The sequence below is a fragment of the Misgurnus anguillicaudatus genome, chromosome 15 (genome assembly GCF_027580225.2).
Source record: "Misgurnus anguillicaudatus chromosome 15, ASM2758022v2, whole genome shotgun sequence".
Lineage (NCBI taxonomy): Eukaryota > Metazoa > Chordata > Actinopteri > Cypriniformes > Cobitidae > Misgurnus > Misgurnus anguillicaudatus.
Window position 1 is genome coordinate 28,969,309 of NC_073351.2, and position 20,458 is coordinate 28,989,766.

At 37.2% G+C, this 20,458-nt stretch overlaps 1 protein-coding gene across 5 annotated transcripts in view; it reads left to right on the forward strand.

Moving 5' to 3' along the window:
* tspan9a (tetraspanin 9a) overlaps positions 1–20,458 on the forward strand; it is a 261,891-nt gene that overhangs the window by 99,955 nt on the left and 141,478 nt on the right. For 3 of the 5 annotated variants that reach the window (XM_055175085.2, XM_055175086.2, XM_055175088.2), the window contains one exon: positions 9,179–9,225. The exons of the other annotated variants lie outside the window; for them this stretch is intronic. The gene's annotated coding sequence lies outside the window, so the exon portion shown is untranslated. The remainder of the gene's footprint in view (positions 1–9,178; positions 9,226–20,458) is intronic. 5 annotated transcript variants of the gene reach the window in all.

Here is a 20,458-nt window from a genome sequence, read left to right on the forward strand (position 1 = left end):
AATATATGAAACCATATCCGGGAAACTGCCCCATACAATATAAAGTGGATGTGTTCCATGTATAGTTTTTTGTGACCAGCATGCACAACCTTTTTCAAATTGTGAAATGCCTCTTTTGTTTAGTCTGACACTAATAAATGTAAATTTTGTAATAAAAAACATCTTTTGGTGAGTCTGCATCTAGCGCCACCCCTGCTGCTACTAAAGGTATTGCATCTGGCCAGGACACTTTTTGAGAGCAGATAGCATTGCTTTCATGCATTATGTATTTGAATGATCTTCATTTAGAGGCTTTATAAATTATTAGTCATGTTTATGATTCAGCGGAAACGTTCATTCTTTTAACAGCTCGAAATGTTTGCATTCACAAAGATCAGCATGATTTTCATCCGCTGTTTGTCTTTGCTAATCATCACAGTGATATTTACCAACATTATAAAAAGAAGAGAAATGCATTGATGCTTTATTGACTGTGACTCTCTCTGTGAGTATTTTAAAAATTGTGTGATCAAGGGCCACATTTATCCCTCCTGTGAATGAACATTTTGTAGCTTTTGAATTGTTTCATTCAATCTTAAAGCACACTGTAGATCTTTTGGCAATAATCTGTTCTCTTTGACAGCTAGACGTTCATCCTTCCCCTTTTATTACCCCACGCCAGCTAATGGATGTCAGTGATCTGTATGAGGGACTTTAATGAAAGACAATGAGAAGAAATAATGGCGAATACTATTGTGCAACAAAAAGAAATGAAAATATAATAAGAATCAATGTGTCTACAACTGGGTGATTCTCGTGAAGTTAGACTTATGAGGTGTCATAAAACATTTTGATTTAAAGAGTAAATGCTATCAAAATAATAATCATACATTTACAAACATCTTCATGTACTATTTTGCACATGATTTCAAATGACATCATACAAACCAATATTGTTGTTTTTCCACATTTAAGGGGAAAATTTTCATCACCACAACGTGTCCATGACTGGATTTGGGTTATTTGATATGGAAATATTTTTAAAAAATCAAAAGCTTCACTGCATGTTATACTATAAACATTTACAGAAAAGAAACATGTGGTTTTGGTGATCATTGGTAAATGTAGAGACAATAATAAGGAATATAAATGTGTACAAGACCAATTTTCTCATCCTCCGCAACAATTTTCAATCATTGTTTAAGCCCTCAAGGAACTAACAGTTTAAAAAAAATGTTTGAAGGGACATTATTGACTGTGACACTCAAGATGGCTACCAGGTAAGCAGTTCTTATTTTTTCTTTCCTGATAAAAGTTAAAATTTTGTTTGTCATAGTACCTAGACAACTTTTTAGTTCTCATTACCGAAACATGAGTTTGTAAATGCACATATTTAATGCAATATCATGTTGCGGTAATGATAATTTTTGATAATGATAATCTAAAAAAAATAAAGAATTCTATAGGAAAAAAATTTAAATCCTCTAAAAATAATGGTAATGGTAAGTTCAAACCTTAATCTTATATTATTACAGTATAAGGGCTTTTTTAAAAATTCTGATGCTGGATACCTTCTAAGTCTGGATTTCGTGAGAATCACCCAACTGTGTCTGTTTTGTGGTTTCATAAACACATTACAGGGAGATACATAACATTTACCATAAATTATTATAGATATAACTGTAATGAATATGTATCCCTGTGTCTGTCCTTATGATTCGTGTACAGCAATTATGACAGAGGGAGAGAGAAAGTAAAGGAGATTGTGACAGATGTTCAGTCAGAAAGCCTGACTGTATAGTTGGGAACAAACAGATGGACTGTGAGGTAAAATCTGATCATCAGCACTGAAGTTCAAGGTGTGAGTGAAGACTTTATCTGGAATGTTGTGAAGTTGTAGGAAACGAGAGAGAGAGAGAAAGCGAAGGAAAGGAGACATGCGCCGCAAGCCGCTTTTGTCTGCTGCCACTCTGCGTCGAAGAGGATTATCTATGTTATGACATTAAAGTTGAAACGTTGTTATCATCTGTTGCTGACAGCCAGGATTTGCTTCCTAGTCTGAGCGATGATGCGCAGGGAGGTGGAAATTTTGCTATTTTATTTATCTATTCATATTCCTGTCCTGCCCTTTTTGTTCACTTAATCCCACCGGCAACGACCGCTGGCCTCAAGACGTAGACGTTAATTTTTTTGTGTTGATCTTATTGTGGAGAAATAACAATTACCGCACCCAGGAAATGGAAAGGGTAATTGTCATCCTCGGTGACGATTTGAATGTGAATATGTTAAGCGTGACGAAAAGTCAACAAATTCGCATCAGCAGATCCCTGCAGCATTCGTTGCTCTGTTCACCTCTGAGTTTACATAATTTAAACGGATGTCCTAAGAGCTTTGTCCTTTGGAAAGTGTGCCTTTTTGTCTGGCCTGTCTCTGATAAATAGTCTTATATTTTATACCTAATATTTTTATGGCTTTTTTCACCTCCTCAGAGGGCACAGCATCAACCATCAGCACATTGACAGTGTATCTGGTCTCAGTGAGGATTTTCATGAGCTGTGCCGTACAGATATATCATTTACAAGTCATGAGAATGTCTGACTGTTTGTCGGTGTGTCAGGAAGATTTTGTCATGTCACGTTTTTGCTATTGTATACATTGGTAGGTGACCATGAGATTTTATCAGGATATGTGTTGCTTCAGTTCCTGTCATGGCGGGAAGGTGCGATGGGGCAAGTCAACAAAATGTGAGGGTGTTTGGAAAATCACAAGACAGCGGGTCGGTTTTATTAGCTAACTATAAAGGTCACATTACACAACACATTAAAGTGTTTCCTACAGAATTCACATGAGTGCTTTTCACTAATTCAATAAAAGAACCAGCTCAGAATTTTCACATTAACATTTATGGATTTGGCTGACTGTTTGCTCCAAAGCATGTACTGTGCACTGGGATCAAACCCAAAAATATTTGTCCTGCGAATGCAATGCACTGCCTATACAGCATAGGAACATTCAGAATGTAAATGTTTTTTAAATTTTTTGTGTCATTTTAGAGTTCAATCGCATTGCATGCATGTCTTTTGTTGTATGGCACAAAATAATACAATGCATATTTAAGTTGCATAATCTTAACATGCATCAAGTGCCATTGTTTTGTCTCAAGATGCACACCAGTCATGTTTTTGTTTTGTAAGACAGGTTTATAAAACTACTTAAATGTCCTAATGCAACCAAGGCATATTAATTTAAAACCTACCTGGGAACTGCACGACACTTGTGGTTTAGATTATGTACTTTATTTATTTGTCACGGGACATTTAAAATATCACCTAGCGGACGTTTGTAACTGTTTTGTTTAATATGGAGGACTAGGGAAGGTTATAAAACTCAATTTTTAAGTGCCACACAGGGTTACTATAGAGAATCTAGCAGCTTTGTTCCTCTGATTGTGACTTTGATTTACAGCAGATTTGGGCCTCTTCGCCACATTTTAGTAATAAAGTTTGTTGCTTTTACAACACCGTGTCCTACCATTAGTATGCTGTTTGTGACTGGCTTACTTTTGACTAGGCTAAAGACCGTGATGCGAGCTTTAAAAAAAGAGCTTAAAGCTTTTAAAGAACAAAATTGATTTTTCTTGAGTCATTAGCCCAGCCACAGCGCTAATAGCTTTCCATTAAGTGACTCTGCCCCTTTGACTACAAGCATAGAGCCATTTGGCACACAATTAAATAAATGAAAGTTTGTGTCAACAGAACGTTTGAATTATAAACAAGCGTCATTTATTCTCATCATGAGACTGTTTAGACTTTGATTAATTTGATTGCTCAGAATGCCATTACAGAAAAAATTGCATGCACAGCTTTTACATACATTGTGTAAACGGCTAGCATGACATCCCTTACAGAAGATGTTTTTTACGTGTTCGCATGCACAGCAGACAACACGAATTTTACTTCATTTATTTTTACAATTAGTTTCACTAATTTACACCAATAGATTTGATAAGCATATTTGCTTATTAGCATAACACTGTAAAAGTGAGAAGTTGGATCAACTTAAACAATTACTTCAATTGGTAACACCAAAAAAGTTTTTCAACTTATATGTTCCAATTAAAAGTAGTTTTTAAGTTGATTTTCACTTTTAACAGTGTATGAGACAAAACGTTACAATCATCTTACGCAGTCTTGTTTGGTATAACTGTGAATAGCAGCCAATTTTTTTGAGAGCTGTTACATAGCTTTCAACCGTCTCACATTTTTCCTGGGATTCTACCGTATTTTACCTTTTTTTCCCACCATCATTCAATTTAAACAATTTCCCGTATTTATCCCGTATTTTTAGTCTTTCTATAAAAAATCCCACATTGTTTTCTACATTTACCTCCATTAAAGCAGGCAGCACTATATCTGTATCATGTCATTTAAACGGTGTATTCAGTAAATATCTAAAAATTCTTAAATCAAGATGTTTTTTCTTGATGAGCAAAACGACACAAGAAAATAAGTCTAGTTTTTAGACCAAAAATATCAAATTTAAGTGATTTTGTGCATAAAACAAGCAAAAAATGTGCCAATGGAGTAAGCAAAAAAATCTTGAACATTTTTCTTAAAGGAACAGTATGTAAGAAATGTATATCAATTAATCATAAAATGGCCCTGATATGTTACTAGACATTAAGAAATCATTTCCATTTCAAATACTTATATCACTGACAACAGTGGTATGGCCAGGATATTCTCATTTAAAAAGTGGAGTTGCAGCCCTCAACTGATGTTTATGTTGTGATGTGTATTGCCCACCAGTTGTGTGATTGCAGTACCAGTTTTAGCCACAAGTTTTGTGATTGCAATATCAGTTTTGGCCACAATCCTACATAAAGTTCCTTTAAAGGTGACATAGAATGATTGAACGGAGTATTTATCCTTGTTCTGTGATGTGACATGTAGACTTTTTTTTTTTTTTTGGTCTGTAATGCCTTAGAAGCTTCCTAAAAACCTCTCTCAGATAGCTCTATTAGGGTGGGGGATTTTAAACAAGTGGTTTTGCAACTATTTGGCTCCCCCTACTGGCTTAACTTGCAATCTCATTACCGATTGGCTGACTTTGCTTCCACTCAAAAAATGTAGCCAATTATTTTAAAGTGGAGGGGCAGTTAGATGCCTGTGATGTCATAAGCATCAGTTTTTCAGATTGGGCCGTTTTCTGGCTGACATTTCTAAAAGAGGAATTTCTATGAGACTGAGATGTTTAGCATGTTTAGCACTGTTTGTGAATGTGGGTAGACTACCATTATTCAAGGTAAAAATGTTTTTTCATTCTCTGTCCCCTTTAAACACTAAATTCAAGAAAAATTCACAAAAAATTTGCTTACCCCATTGGCAGATTTTTTGCTCATTTTATGCACAAAATCCCTTTATTTAAAAATTGTTGAATTTTTATTTTAAAACAAGATAACAATATTAAGTAAGAAAGTTTTTTTTTGTAGTGTACCCATCTATTCCCTTGTATAATGAAAACGGGTTTGGGAGTGTGGGGATTTCCCTTATTTTTAAATCCCAATGTTGACAGGTATGAGCAGGTACTGCTAATGTGCTGGCATTTTGTAATAATACCATATATCCTTAATATTTCATAAGCCTTTATATATGCTGTACTACATTGTATTTACTGTAAAGCTACTTTATCTACAATGCAAAATTGTGAAAAGTGTTATAGAAATAAATGTGCATTGATCTGAATGTTGAAAAACATGTTATCACCTGTGAACCATTGTTTTAGGAGTTTACATGTGATCTCCAATGATAAAACTCATTTTTTATTTATGCCTGCCTGTATTACTCTGTCCTGAAAAACTGTGCTATAGAAGTAAATTGAAAATGAATTTGCAAAAATGTGATTACACGCGAAACATCGATGTGGAAAGTTTTCATGTAAGTCTCATGTTAAAATCTACGGGATCACATGTGGACAACATGCCAGCATGTTTTATGTATAATGTTTTGCTAAATAGGATTCACACAAAAATTTTTATACGTGATCAAGTTTTTGCACGTGTGATATTCATGTTGCTTTTCTGTAATGTGTGTACACACAAAAATGCTGGGTCAAACATTTAAACATTGTCTGGGTTTGTTCCTTTTTTGAAGTAATGCTTGATTGAAAATAACCCATAATTTTTTAGAGTGCATATTCAAGCAATACCTTTTCAATTTTGTACACTGAAAGGTGCATATTGGTACCTCAAAGTTACATATCTGTACCTAAATGGGTACATATTAGGACCTTTTTAAAAGGTACCATCTCAGGGAATTGTGTACCTGCGTACTTGCTTTGTTTCACCCCTATGATTTCCCTTTCATATGGACCTTTGATGCTCTTTGATATTTTTTTGAGAGAAAGTTTTTGCTTCATACCATCATTAGATCAATCACATTGCTGAAGACCTGTTAACCCAACAGGGATATTAGTAAAACCCCTCACTTCCAATTATTTCTTTATGCTTGCTTTGAACCTGTGCTGGACTGTGCAATTTACTTACGCATTTCATTATGTCGCAACATCCATTAGTAACATGCCTCACTCATTGAGTGTTCCTGTTTTATTTTAATAAGAAGATTTTAACTGCCTGGTACACCTGTAGCCCATCCTAATCGCTCATAGAGTACTGCAGAACGATTAATCCACGCGAACCTCCAGCGAGGACATTTTGTCATTACTCCATAATCTCAGAAAATAGTATTATGGCAAACTTGATATTTTTCTTTGAATCGATTTTAGATGGCAGCCACACCATTAAGGGTTTGTCACAGGTGTTGTGTCTGCGAGTGGCGGATTATGTGATTCTGATGTAATAAGGCTGAAGTCTCAATGAGGTGTGTGTTTGTGTGTGTGCTTATCAATTGTGGTCTTCAAACATTGTTCCTTATGAACGAAGGCTGGACTGATAACATTGTTACATTTGTGGTTTGCGCAAGAAAAGATATCATTGCAGCTATGGTGGGTAATAAGAAAGTGTGTGTGTGTGTGTGTGTGTGTGTGTGTGTGTGTGTGAGAGAGAGAGAGAGAGAGAGAGAGAGAAATCTTGTTTTGTCCATATTTGATAGTTCTGAATACTATATCCATCACTCTTACATATATCTGTATAAAACTCTGTGCATGTTTACTTAAAGGGGTGGTTCAATGGTAGGCTATTTCATGCATTCTGACTTATTAAAACTGTTATAGTTATGTCCTCATGCTAAACAGGCAAAGTGTCAAAAAAGCAGTTGGGCATGTTATGCTGCGTTTACACCAGCCACGTTTGAGGCGGTCTACAGTACCACGCCTACTTTGCCGCTTGAACAGTTTGAATGCATACAGCAAAGTAGACGCACAAAAAAACAAGCATTTGACGCGCATCAGAGGGAAAATTCGCTTCTTGTGGGAGGGGCAAGTGCTATGGGTCTTCTGTTTGCAAGATGGCTGATGAAAAACGGCGGGAATGCCACGGGCCGATAAATGATTCCTGTCTCTATAGAAATAAGAACTTGTGTTGTATAGCTCCGGGTGACTGCTCACGTACAATATCAAGTGTTCCTTCATGTTGAATAAGTGACTCCGGGGGGCTACCCCCACAGCAGCAAGCAGGTTACTGATTGGTTAACGCGGCGCGAAAATCCGCCAAAGTTCACATTTTTCAACTCGGGCGTCAGCCACAAATTCGCGTGAAATGCAAAATGCACAAAAAGCACTCGAAATTGCGTGTACCGCGCCACGCTTAATGCCTCATTCGCGCCGTGTGACCTCACATTGACTTAACATTGAAATCACTCGCGCTTGACACCTCTACCACGGCTGGTGTAAACGCAGCATTACAGAGTATTTCTGTGCCGAATGCACTTCGCCAGGGTTCATACAAGTTTATGAAAGTTTTTTTTCGTTTACGAGTCCAGCTGACATTTTTAGGGGTTTCTATACGCATCACTTCTTTTTATGGGCACTTCTCCCGGAAAACCCCGCCCACCCGTCAATCAGCGGGAGATGCTAGAACTAACAAACATCAAATCACGCGACAGCTTTCTTTAAAGGAACAGTATGTAAGAAATGTATATCAATTAATAATAAAATGGCCCTGATATGTCACTAGTAGACATTAAGAATTAATTTTCATTTCAAATATTTATATCACTGACATCAGTGGCCTGGCAAGGATATTGTCATTTAAAAAGTGGAGTTGCAGCCCTCAACTGATGTTTATGTTGTCTTTTTGCGTATTGGCCACCAGTTGTGTGATTGCAGTTCCAGTTTTAGCCACAAGGTTTGTGATTGCAATACCAGTTTTGGCCACAATCCTACATACTGTTCCTTTAACTTCAAAACTCAACAATGGCATGAATGAAAAAGTGTGTTTTTGGATGTAAGGAGAAGAAATTCAGCCTTTTGAAAACAATGGATATAGTTTATTATCCGGGGTAGCAGCTGAGTTTTGCATGTGTGTTTGATGCGCTGGATTTTATTGAAAAGTCCCAACCGGGTCATGAGTTGCATGCGCTAAGACTTCTGTCTTATGTTGGAAATAGGCGCGTGCATATTATATAAATGACACGAACATGTAGTGAATCATAAGTTAAACAGTATTGTATAGTGTTGCATGATTCGTACTCGCTCCTCCGGCAGCTCGTAACTCCTTCTTAATTTTTTCGTACGTTATCGGAAAGATTTGGTAAAGCTAATCTTTCTTTTATAAATCTGATTAAACGAAAGACTTTTCGGAGATATAAAGGATCTAAAAGTACTCTACAGGTACTGCAGATTAACATAAAAAATGCAGAAACAGCGTGTGTTACGTGAGCTTTAAAACACAAGCGATGGACTCTGACATAATATTAGTGCAAATCAATTTAAACACATCATTTCTCACACTCCTGTTTTAAACAAAAGCAAAGGGACTCGCTCACAGACCATCCCCTTAGTATTCAGGACAGAAGCGGTTGAAAGTGAACAAAGAGACAGATAAAAATACAGGGTGTTAGCGTGAATGCGTCTCTCTCATCCACTTGCAATCCAATCGAACAAAACGCATCTTAATACCAGATATAACAGCCTCTAGAATATCTTCTGTTTCTGTATGCGTACAGTGTATTTGGTTCATCAATAGGAGATCAATTCATATTCAAATAGCTTTCATTGATTTTTTTATTGTGTTTTTTTACAGAAGTCTGAATCCAAGAAAAAGGAACTCTGTTTACTGAAGACCTGCAGGTAAATTAATGACATAAATATTGATATTTTTCCCCTCAATAAGCTCTTTAGTGAAAATATTTGCTCTCTACCGATTTCCTTCCTCATTTCCTGCTCTCTCGAGTCCGAATTTCCCCTTTCTCACCGTGCACACATGCAGGGTACAGTCAGGTTAACGCATGGGGTGATCCGGAGATGGATAAATTTGCAGGCGTTTGCTATTTTTTATGTTTTGCCGCAGCAGAGGAATAGTCTGGTCTTTCATCATTCATGTCCAGGGAGGCATGTTGGTATTTCCATCTCTACAACATCACAACACAGATGCTTTCGCTCGGCACAGGATCAGGCTCATCCATATATCTCCGTCTGTGTGCGTGTGAGATTGTGTTTGTTTTTTGCAAGCGCGTTTGCTTGTCAGTTTGTCTGTGCATGTGTGCTTTTTGTGTTTGCTTTGCAAGGTTACTGACAAAACAGATTAAAGTGTGTTTATCCTCAAGGAGTGAACAGTTAAAAATGCCCGCCTGTCAGAAGGATTGACTCCCTTGTCACACATAGGTAGCCTCTGCGGCACTTATGTCTTGGTTTATGAATCACAGGGAGGTTTATTTAGGGAGATTGGGACCGGGGAGGTTACATGTCCTGAGTGTAAAGGTGATGTGTGTATTTAAAAAAAGCTTCATTGTAAAGTTTAAAGAGCAACTATGGTCCGAATCACGATTTTACATTTCCTTTGGTGTGTTAGTGTGTATTATTACATGTTAACGATATGCAAAAGGTACAAACCCCAAAGTAAACAATGACGCAATTTATCGTTTCCAACGTAAATCTCTTTTTTGGACTACAACAAACACACGGATTGTAGGCAACAGTTAATTTTCTGGGCTTGTTGATGTATTATCATAATTCCTCCCGCTTGGACTCCTGTCAGCATTGCATTGTGAGTGAATCTTTCAAACATGGTAATGGGGTGTCACATTTCGGGCTGACGTCGGAGGTATTCAGACCAATCACAACGTACAGATTAGCTGGCCAATCAGGGACACAGTGCTTTTCATTTTGAAATCTGGAGCTACAAAATGTATGGTTGGTGGAAAATAAAGTGTTTTTAACCATAAACCACACAAACATATTGTATCATACCAAATCCACAAAATAACGTTGTTTTTTAGCAATGAAATAGGTGCACTTTAACACAAAGCCCAACACGGCGACATTGGCTCCAGCAATAGTGTGAGTTTGGGTTGTGATCTTTTTGGGTAAATAATTTGCAATTCTGTTTGCCGATATTAGTGATGCATTAATTACAAACTTCACCTTTAATAATTCTGAATTTATGTTACATTCATCTCCGGTGCAGCAAAACATTGCATATAATTTGCATGTTGATGCTGTAGTGTGTTTGTAAACTGGATGGTTGCTCTTCAGGGTAATTAATAAATGAAAACCTAAGTGCTGGTCCAATAAGCATAAGCCCAAATTCATTATTTACTAGATTTCCTTTTATGAACTCATTTGATTACTATTTATTTCATTTGGCCAGTCATTGCCTAATGGTTAGAGAGTCAGGCTTGTGACCCGAGAGCCCGAGTCTCATCGCTGGATACGACTGGGGTGCCCTTAAGCAATTCAGCTGTCCCCATTGCTCCCCAGGTGCTTCAGTGATAGCTGCCCACTGCTCTGTGTGTGTGTGTGTTCACAATTTAAACTGCGTGTGTTCACTTTTCAAGTGTGTGTAACCTTACATTGGTCATTTTGAGATCATATCCATTAGAGCTGAATGATATAACTTGCTAAATGATGCGATAAACAATATACAATATGATAATGCTTTTAAGTTTGTAAAATCAATATGAACTTGTTAAAATATGTTTAAAAACATTCTTTAATCATTTATCATCTTCCACACATAAGAGCACACACCAATCATTAATGTGCCAGTCTCTTTGCTAAAACTTTGACTTTACATAATCTAAGTATTAAAATTATTCAGTTTTTGCAAACTATTGCCATATGCACAACTGCGATTATATCGTGTAGCCCTAAAGTTGACTTTATACTTCTGCGTCGATTGTACGGTGTAGCCTACGCAGAGACGCAAACCCTACACAGTAGCCTACGGCGTAGCCAACCCAGTCTCGTGGAGTTGCGTATAAATTGCGTGTTGCGTGAAGTGTGAAAATCGTGCAATACATACCCAAATTCCACTTTGGCGTGCATATGATACGCCAGTCCTTCCCATTCACTTAAACGCTGCATCTTTTTTTGTCGTTTTATTTGTTGGTTTCTCAATTTTTTACTTTTTTACCATTTTCGCTTGGGTTTAGGGTTAGAACAACGTTTTGTTATATAAAAATGACATCCTAACCCCAACTCCAACTCTAACCCTAAACCCAAGCAAAAAATGGTTTAAAACAGAAAAAATTGAGAAACCAATAAATAAAACGACAAAAAAAAATGCGGCGTTTAAGTGAATGGGAAGGACTGGCGTATCATATGCCAAAGTGGAATTTGGCGTATGTATTGCACGATTTTCACACTCCGTGCTATTTATACGCATCTACATGAGACTGGGCAGTAGCCTATGGCGTAGCCCACGCAGTAGCATATGGCCCAGCCCGCGTGCACCTCTCCCAAAATTTTATGTAATTACATTACATTACATGCCTGTGGACACTGCCTGCTAGCATTCTGCATGTGTAAATGCACATCGAGGCGAAAAATGACGCAGAAGTATAAATGAAAACCAGCCATGTAGCCTATGGTATACAGGCTATGGTGTAGGTCCTGCGCAAAAGTATAAATTGAACTAAATAGGTTTTAGAATCAGTCATTCAAAAGAGCTATGGTAGGAGTGGTATTTGGAGTTTAATGTTAAAATTTCATTGCACATTAACATATAAATAACATCAGAAGATCTAAGCCTTTTACTTTTCCCATGTGTTCCAGCAAACACAAAGATGAAGAGAAACTATCAAACAGGTAAGGGATAAAATGAAAAGGTGTTCACCTATAGAAAGGGCTTTTGTGGTTGAAGTTGTGCACATTAAGGCGAGTGAGTGAAATCTTGGCACCGGGTAAACAGGCTGATCGAGTGAATTGCGTGTCCAATCACAGTAAACTGTCATCTCGCATCTCCACAGACCATTCATAGCTCCTCTTGCTTCAGAATCACATTTTAAATCACTTCACCCATTACTGTTTTACCTCAAGTGACCCAACTTTGCTCCTACCCACGGATTAAGCCATGACAAATTTAATTACGTTGAGAGATTAATGCTAAGAGATTAAGGCTAAATGCTTAAGGAAATACATTTTTCCCATTTGTATTGTCACTTGAGATGTATTCCTCCATCCTTCAGTTTTCTTACCCATTGCTGGTATGCAATCTTTTATTTGGTATTTTTCTGTGTGGGTCGGCATCGTTTTTCTATCTTGCATATGGTGAAAAGACATTGCTTTTTGAGTGGTTTGCAATGCATAACCGCCACCTGCCTTGCCTGTTTATTTCCTTAGACTTTTATTGCCACTGCTAAACAGTGAGATCCTCGGAGACGGCTGTGCATTCAAGATGTCTTATTGTTAGAAAGGATTTTTTTTTGCATGTCATTGAACTTATTTCAGTGTTAATAACAAGAGAATGTAAACTCTGTGCTAATTATTTTTGGTTGGAGGTGTTGTTTAGCCAGGGTTAACAATATTAAGTATTTAATTTAATTATCTGCAGTTTGTGTATTATTCAATGTGATAATATGCTTAACGCCTTCACTACAACAAATCACATTGCTTATTCTTTACATGTACACTATATGGGCAACTAAACACACCACTTAATTATTAAGTTCAGGAGTCTCAGTAGCCTCTTTCACACAGTAATTTCGGTAAACTTCCATATATTTACCAGAATGACTTTACCAGTAAATACAAAAATGTGCGGTTTAAACACACAACAACTTTACATCTTTTTACCAGTAAGATATCATTTACTCATCAGTAATAAAATACCAGTAAACTAGGTGAGAAAACGAAAGATATGGGAGAACAGGGACGGAAGTAATATGGGATGGAAGTAACAAAGCGATTTTCTACGAGCCCTGATTACATTTGCATTCCAAACTATGATGGCATCTTTAGTATGCAACCCTTTATGGTGCTGAAAATATTGCGTTATTTTGTTATTGTTTGCGCGTGTAGGTTCAGAAAGCTGTTTTTGACCATGAAAAGTAAATTCCTAAAGTCATTTTTTTCTTATAACGCGTTGTGTTTCTCGTTTTATGTGTCACAGTACTGATCAATCTACTACCAAGGATTAGGGCCAAGCCAAAATAAAAATAAAACCATCTTGAGATTAAAGTCATTATAATGTGAGATAGTTTTTTGAGGATAAAGTCAAAATAAATAAAATTTTGAGAATAAAGTCGTAATATAGTAAAAAATAAAAAGTCGTAATATATTGAGAATAAAAAGTTGTAATTTAGCGAGAATAAAGTCGTAAAATAGCGAGAATAAAGTCACAATATAGTGAGAATAATGGGGTAATGTAGCGAGAATAATGTGGTAATGTAGTGAGAATAAAGTGGTAATGTAGCAAGGATAAAGTCATAATATAGTGAGAACAGAGTTGTAATAGAGCGGGAATAAAAAGTCCTAATATAGCGAGAATAAAAAGTCATAATAAAGCGAGAATAAAGTTGTACTATAGCGAGAATAAAAAAGTCATAATATAGCGAGAATAAAAAAGTAATAATATAGCAAGAATAAAAAGTCATAACGTACTGAGAATAAAAAGTCGTAACATAGCGAGAATAAAAAGTCGTAACATAGTGAGAATAAAAAGTCGTAGCATAGCAAGAATAGAGTTGTAATATAGCGAGAATAAAAAGTCGGAACATAGCGAGAATAAAAAGTCGTAACATAGCGAGAATAATAAGTCGTAACTAGGGATGCACCGAATCCAGATTTTTTAGGTTCGGCCGAATCCCGAATCCACCGTTTAAGATTCGGCCGAACCCGAAACCGAATACCGAATCCTACTTGCATCCTTATTCCAACACAGTAAAACACATTAATGAAGTAAAAAACGTCCACAGCAGTGTATTTTTCATTTTATTTAATTTTAACTGTACATTATGCCAGGATGACAAGTTGGAAAAACTATTTTGACAATTACCATAAGCCTATGCATAATGAAAGCGAAGCGTTGCGACACGCTCGTTTTTCAAATAAGCAAGCAGCTCCGCGCTGAAAACTATATTTAACTTTGAGTGAGAAGCTCCGCTCGTCAATGTCAGTCTTCACACGGCCGTCCAATTACAGTGGAGGAGGGGCACGACCTTACCACAGCAACCAACCGGCTCCCAGCTGACGCATCACAGCTACCAAGCGCTCGGCTGAAAAACAGCTGGCATTTGGGGACCTCAAGGCGTTTTCAGCGGTGTTTAAAAGTTTTGGTGTGTCCAGCTGACCGAAAGAAAAAGCTCATCTCCACGTCAGCACCCGATGTGTGTAATCAACGGCTGCGTGACGTCGACCAGCGTAGCGCAATCCTCGGGTTCGGTTCGGTGGAACAAAAATCTAGGATTCGTCCGAACCCGAACCCCGCCAAAAAGCCCAGTATTCGGCCGAATCCTAAACCGAATCCTGGATTCGGTGCATCCCTAGTCGTAACATAGCGAGAATAGAGTTGTAATATAGCAAGAATAAAAAGTCGTAAAATAGCGAGTATAAAAAGTCGTAACATAGCGAGAATAAAAAGTCGTAACATAGCGAGAATAAAAAGTCGTAACGTAGCGAGAATAAAAAGTCGTAATGTAGCGAGAATAAAAAGTTACAATATAGCAATATAACGAGAATAAAGATTCGCAATATAACAAAAATAAAGAGTCGCAATACAGCGAGAATAAAGTTGCAAAATAACGAGAATAAAGTCTTTAATATAACAAGAATAAAGTCGTAATATAACGGGAATAAAGTCGTAATATAACGGGAATAAAGTTGTAATATAACGAGAATAAAGTCATAATTTTACATTAACGTGTTTGGAGTGATGTGTACAAGCAGATCTGCAAAGCAGATACCAAATTACATGCCTGCCTTATTAATAAAACACTGTCAGTATTTTTGTCATTTGCTGACACTTGCACAGTTGCTATTGACCAAACAACATTGTATTGACTTCAAACTGAACTATAGGAGAAAACATTCAAAACCTGCGTCCAGAACAGCAGTTATGTTTACACATTAGGCTTCACAAGGACTTAATATAACGTGTCATTTGTCAGAGCATTATGATTGGCCTGAAGCTGTCAGCGCATCTTACAACATCTTTTACTGGTAAATTTGCAGTACAGATCACACATAATCTGTTAACTGCAGTTTACCAGTAATTTACAGTAAAGACTGTGTGTGTGTGAAAGGGACTTATGAGACCCATTGCCACAGGTTTATAAAAATGATTAGTGGCCTGGACGGAGTCCTGAACTCAACCTCATCAAACACCAATGGGATAAACTGAATCAAAGATTGCAAGCCAGGCCTTCCTGTCCAACATCTGTGCCTGACCTCATAAAAGGGCTACAGAATGAATGCGGGCACAAATTTCCAACAGAACCAACTGCATATTAAAGTCTAATATGCTTGAATGAAATGTCATTAAAGTTTATTTTGGTGTAATAGTCAGGTGTCCCAATACTTTTGTCAATGGTATTTGTATATTTGTATTGTAAAACACTTCTTCCAAAATCTCATACCCATATGATCATTTGCAGAATAGCCAAGCTGCTCATTTCTGTCAAATATGAAGACATTGATGTATAAGACTTTCTGTGCAAGTACTGCATGTTGAACTTGGCACAAAGAGAGCTGTATTTTTATATGATATGTGTTTAAAGTTGAAATCCCAGATTGTTATTTTGGCACTAAATTTGTGAACCCTATTTGTGTATGCCAGTACTCACAAGCTAGAATCAACAATCTCAGTACAAACTTAATTGTTATCACAGATCCCTGGTTACTTGTTTATCGATTAAGCCATTATAGAATATATTGTTTTTCTTATCACTTAAATGAACTGATTGAGAGGTCCAGCACTTAAATTAGCCGTTCACACCCTCTTGGTTAAATCGAGTTGGAATGAACGGCTCAATTCTGGTCCGCTTTGTGATGACGTCAGTAATGATACTTGATTGAAGTCCACTTACGAAAGGCGTTATATTTGCTATTCTCTCTATCTGCCTTCACTTCTATTATAAGGTTTCGATCCCCTGCTGCCTACTTCTCAACAAGCTTGTTTTGCTCGTAATAGATATAATTAACTTTGGAAAGTGGTGCAAATGCAAAAATGAACATGCAACGAACACTCATCTGAACATACATCATCTCCCAACCGAGTCCTTCAGTATACTTGAATGATTTATCTGTCCTATAAGATTTGGTCATTTTGACTAGTGTAGGGTTTCTGATTTTCTCCTTCACTCTCATGACACGAGACGTTCAGAATCATTTTCTGTGCAATGCATCGTGTTACCATTTTGTTTGAGCGATTGTCATTCAGAGCAGGCGACGGGTGCAGACCTGGGCTCCATTTTAAACAGCAGCGAAAACATACAGAGTCTCTGATTGATGACTTTGAGTCTCATGTAAAATGATACAGCCCCCACCACACAGTCATACCTGTGATATTACATTGCAAATTGTCTCTGCATTGGTAATAGGATGCATGCTTCAGTCATAAATCCCTGAGTCATGTTAGCTCATCCACAGATGTTTCTCATACCTGTGTAGTGATCCTAGATCAGCTTAGAAATTTGTACTTTGTAATGGCACAAAGTCGAACAAAAATGATACAGAATTTAATTCAGCGTCGTGCTCTGTTTGTTGCCGCAAGTGCATCAACAGCATCATTTCCATCAATTTAGTCGTATGCCAGCCACCTGTTCAATATCTGAGAGACAGGTGTGTTAGTTCATCACAGATGAATTTCAGCAGTTCTGTAATAATTTACACCTTTAGTAACAAGAAAAAAGTTTCACACGGATGTTGGGTGAAAGGGAAATTACCCTGAGATTATTATGGTGGATGGAAATAGTAATCAATTATGTGTTACAACAGCTGTTTGTGTCACTTTTAAACGACTTAATGAATAATGAAACAGGAGACCTGTGTTGTTTCTTAGTGAAATACCTAAACATCCCTCAAACAAAATGGAAAAAATAATTGTTTTATGCTAAAATCACACAAAAATGTGTTAGGTAAGGGATAATGTAGAGGCAGCCGGTAGTTATCGGGAAATAAGCCCCGACAGTGTGATCAGGACCCGACGCGAAGCAGAGGGTCTTGTATCACACTGAAGAGGCTTATTTACCCGATAACTACCGGCTGCCTCTACATCAGTGGTTCTCAAACTGGGGTCCGGGGCCCCCAGGGGGGCCGCAAGACGGTGCCAGGGGGACCCCAGTTTTATGACATTTTATAAAATACATTAATTTATCATGAATTCTGTTAAATTAAACCTAAAAAAAACAAGGCAGCACTATTTTGTATAATTTTATGTTTTGTTTAATTAAAATGTGAAGTTTTAGAACTGTTTTTTTGGAAATTTTCTTTGGGGGACCGCGAAGGAATGCTCCATACACAAAGGGGGCCGCACGCTGAAAAAGTTTGAGAACCACTGCTCTACATTATCCCGCTTATTACACGGCTACTTGCCACATAAGAAAAAAAACTGGACATGAATATGAATTTGAAACATTTTATTGGCATATTTGTTTTAAATTAACATTTTTATCCTTCCGCGAAACTTTGCACAGATGCATAAAATGATCGTAAATCCTCTGCTTCATACTTGTCTGTCTTCATTTTTTTCTCTTTTAGCCAGTCTTTGAGAAGTTTTAATGCCTATTCTGTATTTTTTTGAGTGTTGGCTTCGTAGCTGTAGATGCTCTATTTTGTCAAGTTCAGTCTCAGTAAGCTCTCTGTGTCTTGTCGTTGTTCGTTCTTCTATCCACTGTTTAAATGTTTTGTTTTGTCCATACATGTTAAAATGAATGTCAAAATTTTCCATTCTTAATTGTGGTTGTCCAGTGTTTGTCACAAGATGGCGCCAAACAGTAATCTTTGTTGGCCCGGAGGGATTTAAAACATACAAGTAGTACCGGCTATGCGTTATTACTTTGGAGCGGTTATTATTTGAAAAGAACGAACCTGCAAATGTCTCAACTGACCAATCAGAATCAAGCATTCCAGAGAGCCGTGTAATAAGTGTATATAAACTATAGAGATGTTCATTTCAGATAATTTTTCCGACCGACAACCGCAGCTTGTAAACCGAACATTAACCGTTAACTGATAAGACTTTGATATATTAAATTGTTATTAAGTAAAAATACAGTTGACGGTTGTCTGTGACCTGTTAAAAAATTATTGTAGTTATGCAGCTGTTTGCCAGTAACTTACTGTAAATTTAAATGTATGTTATTTTCTGGCCAGAGTTTGTTTAAAGTTAAATGAACATTAAACATTAACAAGTTTTTGTCTTGACAGAATAAAACTATACAATAACAGCCTCATGCAAAGCATTCTGGGAACCAGAAATCCTCATCAACCTTTTTCAGTTTTTTTCTGATTTTGGTTCCCAGAATGCTTTGCTTGAGGCTGTTATTTTAGTTTTATTCTGTAAAGGTAATGACTTGTTAATGTTAATTCTTTTAAAGGGACACTCCACATTTTTGAAAATATGCTCATTTTCCAGCTTCCCTAGAGTTAAACATTTTATTTTTACAGTTTTGGAATCCATTCAGCAGATCTCCGTGTATGGCGGTACCACTTTTAACATAGCTTTGCTGCTAGCATAGTGAAAGTAACAAAAGGGACTATTTTCGGGCAGTGCGTAATATCACTACGCCTGCTTGCAGCCATGTTACAGCAGCAAAGTCCTTGATTATTACGCCAAAATGAGAGTATAGTTCCTAGCCATATCAGCCTAGAAAATCGCAACTTTTAATTTTCCCTCGGTCTTAGTACACGATGTAACTACAGAAGAGTCAAGTTTTAAATAGGAAAATATTGAAACTCTTTAGTTGTTATTTAGCGTGATGCTAATGGTCTAATCAGATTCAATGGGTTATGCTAAGCTATGCTAAAAGTGGTACCGCCAGACCCGGAGATCAGCTGAATGGATTCCAAAACGGTAAAAATCAAATGTTTAACTCTAGGGGAGCAGGAAAATTAGCATATTTTCAAAAAAAGTGGAATGTCCCTTTTACTGATCATAAATTCTTAGCTTCGAATAACCAGTCAATATAAACATCACTAATATAAACATTTAATGATTACACTGTTAAAAAAAGCAAAGCAAGACAAAAATAGTGATTAGGAGGATAATTTCTTCCAATGTGCAGAATCCCTCAGATCTGCTATAATCCGGTTGAGTTACATTGGAATTCTGTGGTCTGTGTTGGGAATGGCTTTAGATCCTATGGAGTTATGTTCGGAATGCTAATGGTGGATGAAGATGGAGAAAATTTTGCAGTCCTTACCTTTGGGGCTGACGTGAGGAGACCAGAATCAGGAATATGGCTGAATTAGAGTGAAACCACTTAACGCCTGTAACCTTGAAGCAGGTTGGGAAGTCACTGGATGGTTTTGCTGCCGTGTGTTTAAACATGACTATAAATATAAGGTGATGGCTTGTGAGAAAACCGTGGCACTGTGCTCGAATGCACTCATGTACTGCACTGTAATACTGTTCATAGAAATCCCAGTCATATATGTAAGCAATAAGGTACAAGGCAAAGCATAAAGTACTGCCATATTTGCGATACAGCACTAGCCTCAAGTATTTTATTATTTGTATAAAATGGTTATTATCACATAGTATAATATTAAAGGGTTAATTCAGCAAAAATGAAAATGACCCCATGATTAATGCAGGGTTCACACCAGACATAGTAGAGGCGTCAAGGACGGGTGATTTACATGTTAAGTCAATGCAAAGATGCAATTAGGCATCCTGCGGTGCGGTACGCGCGGTTCAAGATGAGAGCGTACGCAGTTTATGGAGGTTTCTTTGCTACTGCTCTGTGTACCCGCCCTCGTGTGGCCCCGATTTTGTTATATGTCATTAAGAAAAGTGCGTACACTACGCTGATACTCTCTCCTGGATACAGAGGAGTCTAAGATGGCGGCGTTACCGGAAGCTAGTTATTTTTGTTTATAAAGTTTTAAATATGGATATTTCTACAGCAACACCGTGTGGATT